Genomic DNA, 8680 nt, shown 5'->3' on the forward strand with positions numbered 1-8680 from the left:
TTACCTATGAATCAAAATTCATCCTTCCTCCTATTAGTTGCTTCTTGCCAAATATCCAGTCACAGAGTAGAAAAGGAATGAATGAATGCAATACACAAAGAGAAACTCACAATCAATCCCCTGAAAGAACTTTGAGTTATGTTTCCTGCAGATGGATGTGACCTCAGCTGAGCTCTGACAAAGCCTTTCAAATTCTTCCTGACTTCCTACCTAGTATCTGCTTCTCTTAGTCACCTACCATCTGTTCTCCCAGACATGGAGAGTTTGTTTTCTGGACTCCCTTGCCCCTTAATAATAAAAGTGAGCACTAACTGGAGATTCTGCCTTACAAGTCAACAGAAAAGAAAAGAAGTCCATCTTTATCTCTCAAAGGAAAAGATGTAATGCCTTTAGAACAACAGAGTGTTGGTGGGGAGAGTAACAGAACATGAGTGATGAGATAGTAAAAGGGAGGGAAGGTGCTGGAGGTGGAAAGGTACTGTGGGGATGGAAGGTAGGAAGGTAGGAGGAGAAGGCTTGAACCCTGAGAAAAATCAGTAAAATCAAGTATTATGAAATATCACAAGAAAACCTGTTACTTTGCAAGGTGATATTTTTTAAAAAGTACTGATCAGTTTTCTTTGTCCAGTCACTTTTTCAGGTTTTAAAAAACATTTTAATGTCCTATTTTCTTAAGATACATTTTAACTAAAATATAATTTATCACTTCTCAAGTCCCTCAACTATCAAGCTTATCATCTCTTTCTCTTTGAATATTATGTGTGTGTGTGCGTGTGTGTGTGTGTGTGTGTGTGTGTGTATAAATATATAACACAACCTACTTGGCCTATGTTCTTTATGCATATGTTTCCCTTTATTACCACTTTATATGTTATATATAATATATATTTATATATAATATATACTAATATATATTCTTTATATATAATATATTATATATTAATACCAATTTGTATTAGATAGCCAATCAAGGGGCTCATATCTCTGAGAGACTAATACTGCCTCTCTCTGCAATTGTTAGTTGCCTGTGGTTCTTTGGCTAGAACTAGAACCTCAGGGGATCTCCCTCCCCACATCTGTGCATCCCTATTGATATTGTCACTGTTTGGGTCTTTTTTTAATTTGGCTATTTCTAAGAAAGATCTCCTGGTATTCTGGCTCTTAAAATTGAGATGTTCTCAGAGATGCAAGATCTGGGCTGCAGTTGTATCCACTGGGCCTGGGATCCCCACAATCCATTTATCTCTGCACTATGTCCCTTTGTGGTCTCCTGTGATGGCCTCCATTTGCTATAGAAAGACAAGTTAACAAAAAACCTACTACCAGGCACAAGAAGCCTCCTTTTTAGTCATTGGCCAGGGTAGCCCAAGTGACCCCTAAAACAATATATTGTTGTTGTCCTTTGGATGTCTCTCTTTCTCAGAGGTTCAAGGTCAGTCCCTATTACTGAAAAATATGCACACTTAGGTCACAGTTCTATTACTCCAGATGGACCCAATGTGTAAGCTTCTTTTTTGAGGTCTAGCTTCCATAGCACCAGAAAATACTCTGCAAACTACCAAAGAGGGAATGCAATTAATATTCCTGTCTATCAGTGACACTTATAAACCACAACAATAGCCAACATTGCAAGATAGCCTTAAAGGTACAAGAGAGGCACTCCCACATTGGTGTTAACCAACAGCTGTGTAATGGGGCCTAAGGGTCACTGGACAGAAGGGGAATCATGCCTGATACTAGAAATCTAACCAGATCCCTGGGGCTAGTGAACTCATGGATCTTAAAAGAGAATCTACTACTTCCACACTACTAGACCAACATGATTTCTTAACTACATTCTAAAACTTATCCTTATACCCACAGATAAGTAGAGCTCGTATATCTGGTATTAAAAAAACAATTCCTTTAATAAGTGATACTTCTTAGAACATATTTTGATAATAACATTGACTTACTTACCCTTCTCTTTCTGGAAAGCTTAACATTTTCTTGTCTTTCACAGCTAGACAATATAGCATATTTTAAGAAGAAAGAACTCATGCTTATTCTTGTTTAGTTCCCTGTGTATTTGCCATGGGATCCTAATGAAGTTTTGAGGCTGAGTGATTAACAGGTAATGTTGATGATGGTGAAAGAGGAGACACTCCAGAAAGAATTTTGGTGGGTTATTTACCTAAAGGATATCTACTCAGGTAGCTTTGGTGGCTTTGACATCATATCACCTCTATTTCCAATCCTGAACTTAGAGCACAGCACTTATTATTCTGTATCCTTCCTAATCACCTGGCTATCAAGGAATTGGCAAAACTTTTTTAAAATATCAAGTTGTGAATATTGGTAATGTGAGCAGAGACACAGTCTCATTTTCCTCCTATAGGATAACTGTAGCCTGAGGTTCTCAACAGACCTCCTCTGGAGATTGGCAAAACCTGCCTCCCTTTGCAACTGTGTAAGATAAATCCACCTCCTGAATGCACATGTATAAAATAAATGTGGTGAGTTCTCACGTTGCTGTTGCAGTGGATGCTCTCCTTCAGCTTTTTGGCACATGTCTTCATGTATGTCAATGTTCATTACATCATTTCCCAAATATGTCTCTCTCTGAGCCCTGCAGGATATAGCAAATGTGAATTTCTTTGGGTGTGATGACTGCTTCAATGTGACTGGTGGATCTATACATTGAAAAAATGATACTAAGAAGGAGGTAAGCTCACCTTTACTACTCTTACTCCTTTACTCACATATCTCCTCTTGAGTTACTATAAAATTATCAACAGGAATGGAGTCTTATACACAAAAAGTTACTCTACATTCATCTGGAAAGTCTATGTCCATATTCACGGTAAGGCATGGCTGTGTTCCAGTGAAGGCTTTCCTATGGTTCTGCTCTGCTCTCTTACTGTATCACCACATGGTGGAATGCAGAGAAAGGAAGCCATGCTCTCTATCTTGTGACCTTTCTAAGTACATAAATGCTATCTGTGAACCCCTCTTATGAACCAACAAAAAACTTAATTATCTCTGAAGTATCTACTATTGGTTTGTGTGTTTATTTCTTTAAACAGAATCTCACTATAGAACCTTGCTGGTCTGGAAATCACTATGGCAACCAAGCTGGTTGCCTTGAATTCATGAAGAATCACTTGTCTGTGACCGAAGAGTTTGAAAATTAAGGGCAAGTAGCAGTACAATCCTGGGGTCTACCTTTTAATACATCTCATCAGTGAGTTGGGCATCAACTCTGGACTGTGGGAGATCATGAATACTTTATGATACTCCATATGAAAAAGCTGGGGGATGGTATCAGTGAATAGTGATGTGAAGGGAGATATGTTGTGTGGCAAAATTTTTGGGGAGAGACACAACATACACCTCTACTCATTCCAGATAGAAATTCTATAATCCTAAGTAGGAACAGTACCAAAGTCCAACTTGGTTTAGCACTGAATTTATTGGGATCATTTACATGAATGTGAGTGAAAGGTTACTTACAGAAGGGAAACTGACTCAAAGGCACAGCTGTACCCACAAAGCCTACTTCAACATGGCTGACTGACTTCTCAAAAATGGGAGGAACCTGCAACATATTGCCTAACCTACAGGCAGCTCAGAGACTTTGAAAATTTCCTTTCCAGGTAACTCAGTTGGTTTAAACTCCTTGACAGTTGACTGATGTAGATACTTCCAGGCAGCTGGTCTATACTCAGTCTTCCTTGCTGGTAGGTTGTCTGAAAGTGACTCCCAGCAGTATTTTTTGGCATACTCTCAGGAGGGATGTAGTGACCTATTGAATCTGGTCAGTTTTAGGAACTTTCTCATGCTATTTTGGGTTGTTTATCTTCTGTCTTTAACTCCCCTGCAAGCTGGAATGTTTCAATCTCTGAGGAAAATGGTATATAAAAAGAGCTGAATGTGTTTAGATTGAGGCATTAACCAAAGATAAGGACCATAGACGCCAGAAGGGCAGACATACAGTGATCCTAGGGTTTGTGACTTGGGAGACTGGCTGGATGATTGTCTTCAGAAGTGTTTTAGAGCTTAGGTGCAAGAGGGACAGGGACATTTGTAGCAGGATGTAAAGACCAAGAGAAGGGCAAGGACACTTGGCAAGCATCTGGCGATGGGTGTCGTTCTCTAAAGGGATGTTTTTCCTATAAAGGGATTTGGAGGTTGGAAAGCCTGTTCTTTAATGATTGTGGGGGTAGTGCTGTTTACGTGCAGTCACGGGCATGGTTTGCAGAAGAGAAAAATATATAGATTTCAATTTACACTTCAATAAAAATAACCAATAAAGTCAACACCATCTCAAAACATGCATTTATTTCCAAAGTTGTCTTTGAGTAGAAAGTAATTCAATTAAACAAGAGCCAAAGGATGAATAAATGATATTGCTTGTCACCTGATTGGAAGTCTACAGATTTAAATGCCATTTATTCCTCCTAAGTTGGTCCCTATCTTCAACATAATGGGATACAATGACTATTTTGTGCCAGTGCCTAGTCTATATTTTTATAAAAATCAACTGTCAATGCAAAGGAACATGCAATTGACAAAATGCAAGATCAAGGTGAAATTAACATGCTCTGTGGTTATAACCACACTGCATGTGAAACACTCAATATCTGGTGTCTGTGCACCTGCAGGCCAGGGAAAGTGCCTTTCTAGAGTTAGTTCTAGAACACAGGGCTCCTCCTTTGTTTCACCCTGATTGATCCTATATTTGAAAAGACAGAGATGCATGTTTTGAAAGATGACTGAAGACTGTGTCTATCTTCATATTCATGTTTATATTTCATTTAGATGTTATAAGTGGAGTGTTTTACTGTAATGAAAAGGAGAACATGTACAACATTTATTCAATTTGAAAATTTAAGTGTCATGGCAGATATTTTAGAAAAAATATAGCTTAGGTATGTTGGGCAGTAGACCATACCCAGACAGAAAACCTGTTAATGTAGAGGGGATTCAGAAACCCTGCAATACGCATAATTGAGAACAGTAGGTGGTTAAATCTACTCCAGACCAGTTTCATGTCCAGGGACATGTAACCAGGAAAACCTATTGAGACGACTGTAACAGTCACATAGGGACGACACCTGAAGCCTTTCTGCATGCAGATGAGGCATCCCTAACATTTCAGACCAAGCCAATAGAAAGCACCTGCATTTAAATCCCAACCTACCGCAAAATGCTTATAAGATCCCTGTCTACCAGGAATAACGTGCATGAATTATTTCACCAAAGATCCTCTGAGAGTGCCTGTCTTATCAAGCTGTAACACTCCAGGGAAGAATATTCTCTCCAGAAGCTTTTATTGTTGGAAGCTGCTTGAGCTTAACATAGCCAGCCACTTCCTGCTAGGTGGCTGGACCTTGGTTCCTAGCTCCATACTGCATCCAGCTGCCTGCCACTGACTCACTCTGAGCTAGCTACAGTCTGTCGGTGGTCAGGGTCAGTCAGCTGTGAAAGAGCCAGTCTTGCTCCAGCTTCCCCATGGAAAGCTGCAATTCTTTTTTTTTTCGTAGTATTTTCATTTTATTTTTTTTTTACTTTTTTTTTATTAACTTATTTCTTATATACATTTCGAGTGTTATTCCCTTTCCCGGTATCCGGGCAAACATCCCCCTCCCCCCTCCCCTTCCTTATGAGTGTTCCCCTCCCGACCCTCCCCCCATTGCCACCCTCCCCCCACCAGTCTAGTTCACTGGGGGTTCAGTCTTAGCAGGACGCAGGGCTTCTCCTTCCACGGGTGCTCTTACTAGGATATTCATTGCTACCTATGAGGTCAGAGTCCAGGGTCAGTCCATGTATAGTCTTTAGGTAGTGGCTTAGTCCCTGGAAGCTCTGGTTGCTTAGCATTGTTGTACATATGGGGTCTCCAGCCCCTTCAAGATCTTCCAGTTCTTTCTCTGATTCCTTCAACGGGGGTCCTATTCTCAGTGCAGTGGTTTGCTGCTGGCATTCGCCTCTGTATTTGCTGTATTCTGGCTGTGTCTCTCAGGAGCGATCTACATCCGGCTCCTGTCGGTCTGCACTTCTTTGCTTCATCCATCTTGTCTAATTGGGTGGCTGTATATGTATGGGCCACATGTGGGGCAGGCTCTGAATGGGTGTTCCTTCATTCTCTGCTTTAATCTTTGCCTCTCTCTTCCCTGCCAAGGGTATTCTTGTTCCCCTTTTAGAGAAGGAGTGAAGCATTCACATTTTGATCATCCCTCTTGAGTTTCCTTTGTTCTAGGTATCTAGGGTAATTCAAGCATTTGGGCTAATAGCCCCTTATCAATGAGTGCATACCATGTATGTCTTTCTGTGATTGGGTTAGCTCACTGAGGATGATATTTTCCAGTTCCAACCATTTGCCTACGAATTTCATAAAGTCGTTGTTTTTGATAGCTGAGTAATATTCCATTGTGTAGATGTACCACATTTTCTGTATCCATTCCTCTGTTGAAGGGCATCTGGGTTATTTCCATTTTCTGGCTATTATAAATAAGGCTGCAATGAATATAGTGGAGCACGTGTCTTTTTTATATGTTGGGGCATCTTTTGGGTATATGCCCAAGAGAGGTATAGCTGGATCCTCAGGCAGTTCAATGTCCAATTTTCTGAGGAACCTCCAGACTGATTTCCAGAATGGTTGTACCAGTTTGCAATCCCACCAACAATGGAGGAGTGTTCCTCTTTCTCCACATCCTCGCCAGCATCTGTTGTCCCGTGAGTTTTTGATCATAGCCATTCTCACTGGTGTGAGGTGAAATCTCAGGGTTGTTTTGATTTGCATTTCCCTGATGACTAAACATGTTGAACATTTCTTTTTTTTTATTTTTTTATTTTTTCTTATTAACTTGAGTATTTCTTATATACATTTCAAGTATTATTCCCTTTCCCGGTATCCGGGCAAACATCCCCCTCCCCCCTCCCCTTCCTTATGGGTGTTCCCCTCCCAACCCTCCCCCCACCAGTCTAGTTCACTGGGGGTTCAGTCTTAGCAGGACCCAGGGCTTCCCCTTCCACTGGTGCTCTTACTAGGATATGCATTGCTACCTATGAGGTCAGAGTCCAGGGTCAGTCTATGTATAGTCTTTCGGTAGGGGCTTAGTCCCTGGTTGCACTGGTGTGAGGTGAAATCTCAGGGTTGTTTTGATTTGCATTTCCCTTATGACTAAAGATGTTGAACATTTCTTTAGGTGTTTCTCAGCCATTTGGCATTCCTCAGCTGTGAATTCTTTGTTTAGCTCTGAACCCCATTTTTTAATAGGGTTATTTGTTTCCCTGCGGTCTAACTTCTTGAGTTCTTTGTATATTTTGGATATAAGGCCTCTATCTGTTGTAGGATTGGTAAAGATCTTTTCCCAATCTGTTGGTTGCCGTTTTGTCCTAACCACAGTGTCCTTTGCCTTACAGAAGCTTTGTAGTTTTATGAGATCCCATTTGTCGATTCTTGATCTTAGAGCGTAAGCCATTGGTGTTTTGTTTAGGAAATTTTTTCCAGTGCCCATGTGTTCCAGATGCTTCCCTAGTTTTTCTTCTATTAGTTTGAGTGTGTCTGATTTGATGTGGAGGTCCTTGATCCACTTGGACTTAAGCTTTGTACAGGGTGATAAGAATGGATCGATCTGCATTCTTCTACATGTTGACCTCCAGTTGAACCAGCACCATTTGCTGAAAATGCTATCTTTTTTCCATTGGATGGTTTGGGCTCCTTTGTCAAAAATCAAGTGACCATAGGTGTGTGGGTTCATTTCTGGGTCTTCAATTCTATTCCATTGGTCTATCTGTCTGTCTCTGTACCAATACCATGCAGTTTTTATCACTATTGCTCTGTAATACTGCTTGAGTTCAGGGATAGTGACTCCCCCTGAAGTTCTTTTATTGTTGAGGATAGCTTTAGCTATCCTGGGATTTTTGTTATTCCAGATGAATTTGCAAATTGTTCTGTCTAACTCTTTGAAGAATTGGATTGGTATTTTGATGGGGATTGCATTGAATCTGTAGATTGCTTTTGGTAAAATGGCCATTTTTACTATATTAATCCTGCCAATCCATGAGCATGGGAGATCTTTCCATCTTCTGAGGTCTTCTTCAATTTTCTTCTTCAGTGTCTTGTAGTTCTTATTGTACAGATCTTTTACTTGCTTGGTTAAAGTCACACCGAGGTACTTTATATTATTTGGGTCTATTATGAAGGGTGTCGTTTCCCTAATTTCTTTCTTGGCTTGTTTCTCTTTTGTGTAGAGGAAGGCTACTGATTTATTTGAGTTAATTTTATACCCAGCCACTTTGCTGAAGTTGTTTATCAGCTTTAGTAGTTCTCTGGTGGAACTTTTGGGATCACTTAAATACACTATTATATCATCTGCAAACAGTGATATTTTGACTTCTTCTTTTCCGATCTGTATCCCCTTGACCTCCTTTTGTTGTCTGATTGCTCTGGATAGAATTTCAAGAACTATATTGAATAAGTAGGGAGAGAGTGGGCAGCCTTGTCTAGTCCCTGATTTTAGTGGGATTGCTTCGAGTTTCTCTCCATTTCGTTTAATGTTAGCAACTGGTTTGCTGTATATGGCTTTTACTATGTTCAGGTATGGGCCTTGAATTCCTATTCTCTCCAGGACTTTTATCATGAAGGGGTGTTGAATTTTGTCAAATGCTTTCTCAGCGTCTAATGAAATGATCATGT

Source organism: Rattus norvegicus, chromosome X (assembly GCF_036323735.1).
Source record: "Rattus norvegicus strain BN/NHsdMcwi chromosome X, GRCr8, whole genome shotgun sequence".
Taxonomy (NCBI): Eukaryota; Metazoa; Chordata; class Mammalia; order Rodentia; family Muridae; genus Rattus; species Rattus norvegicus.